The sequence below is a fragment of the Uloborus diversus genome, chromosome 5, assembly GCF_026930045.1.
Source record: "Uloborus diversus isolate 005 chromosome 5, Udiv.v.3.1, whole genome shotgun sequence".
Lineage (NCBI taxonomy): Eukaryota > Metazoa > Arthropoda > Arachnida > Araneae > Uloboridae > Uloborus > Uloborus diversus.
Window position 1 is genome coordinate 33,612,222 of NC_072735.1, and position 6,000 is coordinate 33,618,221.

A 6,000-nucleotide genomic window follows, 5' to 3' on the forward strand; every position below is an offset into this window, starting at 1 on the left:
GGTTTTACTTTTTGTAATTTTCCTTTATTTCTTAACTAGTGGTACCCGCACGGTTTTCCCCGTAATAGAAAAATTAAAAGGTCTTTTGGTTCGCCTGTATATTTACAAATAATGTGTGGTGAATTTTCTCGCTAATTGGCTTGTACCGATGTTACGGTTCCACGTAATGATAATTTCGTATCTCGCCAATTGGCTTGTGCCCATGTTACGGTTCCACGTTATGCTAATTTCGTAATTTACTCGTCCATCTTATGATATTTTTGTTCTATAAAGTCGTCACAGCGATCCAGACATCCAGACATCCTGCAGACATCCTCCGGACAGAGAGGCTTTCAGCTTTATTATTAGTATAATATTTTTGTTCTTAAAATTGAAATAGAAAAAGAACCACATCGAATTTTCGAAAAATCGCTTCGAGGTGCACACCCCCATGCTACAAACTAACTTTGCGCCAAATTTCATGAAAATCGGCAGAACGGTCTATGCGCTATGCGCGTCACAGAGATCCAGACATCCAGACATCCTCCGGACAGAGAGACTTTCAGCTTTATTATTAACTAGTGGAACCCGCACGGCTTTGCCCGTAAAAGAAAAATTAAAAGGTCTTTTGGTTCGCCTGTATATTTACAAATAATGTATGGTGAATTTTCTCGCCAATTGGCTTGTACCCACGTTACAGTTCCACGTTATGATAATTTCGTATTTTATCATAGTTTTTTTCTTAAAATTGGAATAGAAAAAGAACCACATCGAATTTTCGAAAAATCGCTTCCAGGTGCACACCCCCATGCTACAAACTAACTTTGTGCCAAATTTCATGAAAATCGGCCCAACGGTCTAGGCGCTATGCGCGTCACAGAGATCCAGACATCCAGACATCCTCTGGACAGAGAGACTTTCAGCTTTATTATTAACTAGTGGAACCCGCACGGCTTTGCCCGTAAAAGAAAAATTAAAAGGTCTTTTGGTTCGCCTGTATATTTACAAATAATGTATGGTGAATTTTCTCATCCTACAGACATCCTCCAGACATCCTACAGACATCCAGACATCCTCCGGACAGAGAGACTTTCAGTTTTATTATTAGTAAAGATAAAGATAAAGATAAATATTTATATCGCCTCCATTTTTGCCCTTCTGCAGCAGTCAATGCTATTTGTGCAATTTGTTTGAGGTTTATTAACGAAAAGAGAAATGTGGCTGATGTTACACATTTTAAATAAGTTTTAAATAATTAAATTCAACTATGTCTAAATATTTAAGGGATTTATATTAAAGATATCATAATAAATGAAGAGAATATGACTTTTTATAAACTTGGGTTTGTTTTTGTTTAAGCACTGTAAGCTTTTATACAATTTTGTGACTGATATTACATAAGTATGAAGCCTAATTTAAAAACAATTGCTACAAGACAATTATAACAGTTTAAAGTTTCTTTGTTGGTCTAATCTCTTCCTAGATAAACCACATTTAAACTTAAAAAAAAAAATATTGTAGACATAGCAATTAATTTCCTAAGTGAAAAAAAAGATTTACTTTTAGAATCGCTAATGCAACGACACATGGACACTGAGTAGTGCTGTCAAAATTTGCCTATAAAACTTAAAAAAAATGTGCTTATAACTTTTTTCGCATAGTTTTATAAAACTGCAGTTTTTTACCTCATATGAAAGAAAAAAATTACTGATACAATGAAGTTTTTTTATTACACTGTGATGTCCGTAGTTTCATGGACGATGCTCTTAACTTACTGAATCCAGTCCAGCCTTGTCCCAATAAAGCCTTTCCCTGCATGTTAAGCATCACCAAAACATATTCTCAAATTATCATGCCGTGGCGCAAGTTTCATTGTTGAAACTCGCGCGTTATTCGATCATTGGCTACTATAGTATATATGAGGATTGTTTGGAATTGAAAGCTGTTGTGGTCTTTTTTTATTGTTTTCGTGTATTTCATTCCTCCAAAACCAATTTCCCCCATCTAAAACATGCTAAAGAGTATTTTCATGCCTTGAAAAAACTACTCTAGCAATATCCTGCACAAAAGCTTATAAACCGAACTGATGTGTGCATCACATGACTTCCTTTTACCCCAATTTAATGTCATTTTCCCATTATTGGCAATTTTAATGTGATTCAATAGTTTACTCTCTAAATATCACCAACAGTGGACAAATCGAAACCAGATTAAAAATAAAAAAAATCCGCCAAGTTGGCGAAAAAACTTGGCGACCAAAAGACTGGCGATATATCGCCAAGTGTCCGCCAAATTATAACACCACTAGAGTTTACATCGAAATTAACAATGATTTCCACCCTAAAAAAGGCAAAAGATCCCCTTGGGAACATCTGAATGCAACTAAAAGGGAAGCTGCACAACTAGACCCCACTAGGAGTCTACGTACTATATTTCAACTTTCTAGAACATTCCGTTCTTGAGTTATGCGACATACATACACACATACGTACATACAGACGTCACGAGAAAAACTCGTTGTAATTAACTCGGGGATCGTTAAAATGGATATTTCGGGGGTCTATACGTTCCTAGGCTTATATCCACGTGTAGTCGAGTCGGAAAAAAACCCCAACATTCATTCGAGGGTGAGCAAAATAGAAATTAAGGTCGAATTTTGAGTGAAATTTTTTTTCGTGAATACAATACTTCCTTTTTTGTAAAAAGAAGTAAAAATTAGTGCATTCGTTGTATCAAAAAATAAACATGCTTTCTTACCTCCAACAAAAAAAATCTTCTTTCGACTTCACTCTCTGCTGATTGAACGAAACATTCTCTAACAAATCTTTAAAAATGATTTTACATTGGAAGGAATTCTGCCTGATGTTGACGCTCAATATTTACAGAGGGAGCGACCAGTCCGAGCTCGGCTCGAACAAGGCATCAAACGTTCTATTCATGGAAGTTATTTACATAGTTCGATTTCACGTGATTGCGAGTCAGTTACGACATTGAACGCTTTATGTTAGCAAAAGAGCTTATCTCAGCGAATGAAAGATATCACTTTCACTAACCGAGAGATATATCCTACTTGTTTTTTTCAGTCACAGCTGATGAACCGACATATGCACGAGTTTCTCTCCTCTGCGACTGGAATTCGGAGCAGTTTTTTTAATATTTACTCCAGAGAAGGGAAAAAAATGGTCTTTAACCTATACCTCAAGGTTAGAAGAATGGACTGGCTAAAAGCGGTTTATCCGGAAGGGTTGTTTTAATGATGAAAATTATGTAACGTCGGAAGACATTGAGTTTTCAAGAATTTGTTTTTTATATGTTTTATTCATAACGTATGAAATTGGCGCCAGGGAACGATCATTTATAAACTTCTGAAATATGTATTCTTAGGCTTGCCAGATTTTTGAAATGTTCAGCCGGGACCATGGGAATCCCCTCCCCCCTCCGCCAGCGTATCGAGTATTCAAAAAGCCACACACTCCTTGTCTGTTTTTTGAGTGCTTTATAGGGCAGTTCATTCTTAAATAATTGGTTACTAATTGTGAGCCTAAACCAATGGTAATAAATAATACATTGACGCAAGCAGATACATTTAAACATTTAAACATTTTATTTTCTACATGTTATTATTTTAAAGTTACTTTAGTCAGAAGAAAAACTTTGAATGGGGAATGAAAATTTGAACAATATTTACATATTCTTCGCATTAGCTAGGCATTTTTTAGAAAGTCTTTTTTTTTTTTAATCTTGTAAAAAATTTCACATTTCCTGACTCGGTGTGGACTAGGATTTTACATACAATGCAGCAACAAACAAAAAATCACAAATTTTGAACTTACGTCCAGTTTGGCTCGAAGGCACAGAAAAGAAATGAAAAAGTTATTATTTTGAATAACCCTTCACATAGTAAATTTTTTAAAGATTTTTTTGGTCATCTGTAATCAAATTAAACTTTCTTCGGGGCGTGAAGTAAATCGGCCGAGACACCGGGATTTTGGCTTGTCCCGGAAAATCGAGACGTCCGGCAAGTCTTATGCATGCTGCATTTTAAACTTAGTGACAAGACTCCAAGTTTGTTTGCACTGAATCACATACTCAAAATCAGGAGCCCCAGTAAGAGAGAAATTCTCAATTTGCGAATGGAACTCCGAATTTTGCCGAATGATAAAACATGGGTATGCAGATGCACATATACGTACATATAATGAAAAGAGACATTCGGACATTTAAAAATTGGGATGTCTCCAAATTTGTAAACTCGTCAGACAAAATTTGCCAAAAAAAGAATTTTTTCATAGGTCACAGTGAATTTCCGTCGGGGTGCCCCTGTTCAAAATGTGCACGGTAAAAAAAAGCACTGGAGGAGCAGGAAAAAAGTGTAATTTGAAAACATTTAAAGGGTGCAGGAAAGGCGTCAACCTCCAGCGCTCGTTTTACGCCTTTTTCCAGACCTAATATATGTACCACAACCACAAAGCCAGACTAACGAAAGTCATTATCGCTACTTTACAGCTTTACAAGGAGAGAAGAAAACAGTTTGTCTGGAGCATGCAAAGGATTGTTGCACTGTTTTAACAGTGGTAAATAATTACAAAGGATTTCTTTTTACTTCCTTTTATGAAGTAAAGGAAGTATTGTATTCACGAAAAAATTTTGACCCAAAAATAGGCCTTAATTTCCATTTTGCTCGCCCCCGAATGAATGTTGAGTTTTTTTTTTTCAACCCGACCACACACGGATATATGTCTAAGAACGTATAGACAACAGAAATATCCATTTTGACGATCCCCGAAGTAATTACAACGAGTTCGTGACGTCTGTATGTACGTATATATGTGCGTATGTGTGTATGTGCGTGTGTGTGTATGTATCTCGCATAACTCAAAAACGGTATGTCCTATAAAGTTGAAATTTAGTACGTAGACTCCTAGTGGGTTCTAGTTGTGCACCTCCCCTTTTGGTTGCATTCGGATGTTCTTAAGAGGGTCTTTTTCACCTTTTTGGGGGAAAATCATTGTTAATATCAATGCAAACTCAAGTGGTGTAATAATTTGGCGAAAACTTGGCGACATATCGCCAAGCTTTTGGCCGCCAAGTTTTCTCGCCAACTTGGCAACAAAAAATGTGGAATTTTTTGAGCAATCACGATTGCTTATTGCTTTTATTTGACCGTCCTTGACGTCTGGTTCCTTTTTCAGCTTGGACCAGGGACACCAGCACCACTGCCCACCGGCCTCTGCAGGCGGCGCGGCGCGGCTGCTCCGGTCCTGAGCTATTATGCGCTTCTACTGGTCGGAGGCGTCCATGTCCTACACACACACGCGCACACACGCTCATACACACAAGCCTTTGCACACATACACACACGCCTACGTGCATACACACAGGTCTACGCACACACATAAGCCTACACATGCACGCACGAGTGCCTACATATACACACACGCACACACACACATACACACGTAACCGCCTAGGAGGAGGGGTAGACTTGGGGGGGCAGGAGCTGTTTCTAGAAACAATAGCCCCCAATGAGTAGGGCCCTGTCGCAACTCGTGATTGCGAAAAACATAATTTGAATTCAAAATTTCAGAATTCAAATTAATTTTGAAAAAATTCGAAAAGTTTTAATTTTTTTTTTTAATTTGGTTTTATTTTGGCCACTATTGGCGATATTTGAAGAATTAACCATTGAATCACATTAAAATGTCCAATATTGGGGAAACTAATCCGTATAAAATGTTTTTTTTTGCTTCAGTTCGCAACAAACTTGGGGCAAAAATATTTAAAGTGTTTCTTTGCTTTATCATTAAATTGACGTAAAAGGGAGTCATGTGATGCACACATCAGCTCGTTTAGAATTACGTTCACATGATTCGATGCTGAATAGGATTCTACATACAATGCACTAATAAACGCTAGGACTTAATAATACCGTTAACCTGGCCTTGAGGTACAAATATTTTTTTTTAACCAAAACTCAGAAAGTGAGTTATGGCTGCGCTAATGAAAGGGTGAGAAGCAGAG

At 37.2% G+C, this 6,000-nt stretch overlaps 1 protein-coding gene across 1 annotated transcript in view; it reads right to left on the reverse strand.

Annotated features, from left to right (window-relative positions):
* The window catches only part of LOC129222531 (cationic amino acid transporter 3-like), a 73,151-nt gene extending 70,302 nt beyond the window's left edge, over positions 1-2,849 (reverse strand). The window contains exon 1 of the mRNA XM_054857043.1: positions 2,737-2,849. The gene's annotated coding sequence lies outside the window, so the exon portion shown is untranslated. The remainder of the gene's footprint in view (positions 1-2,736) is intronic.
* Between the last annotated feature and the right edge of the window lie 3,151 nt (positions 2,850-6,000).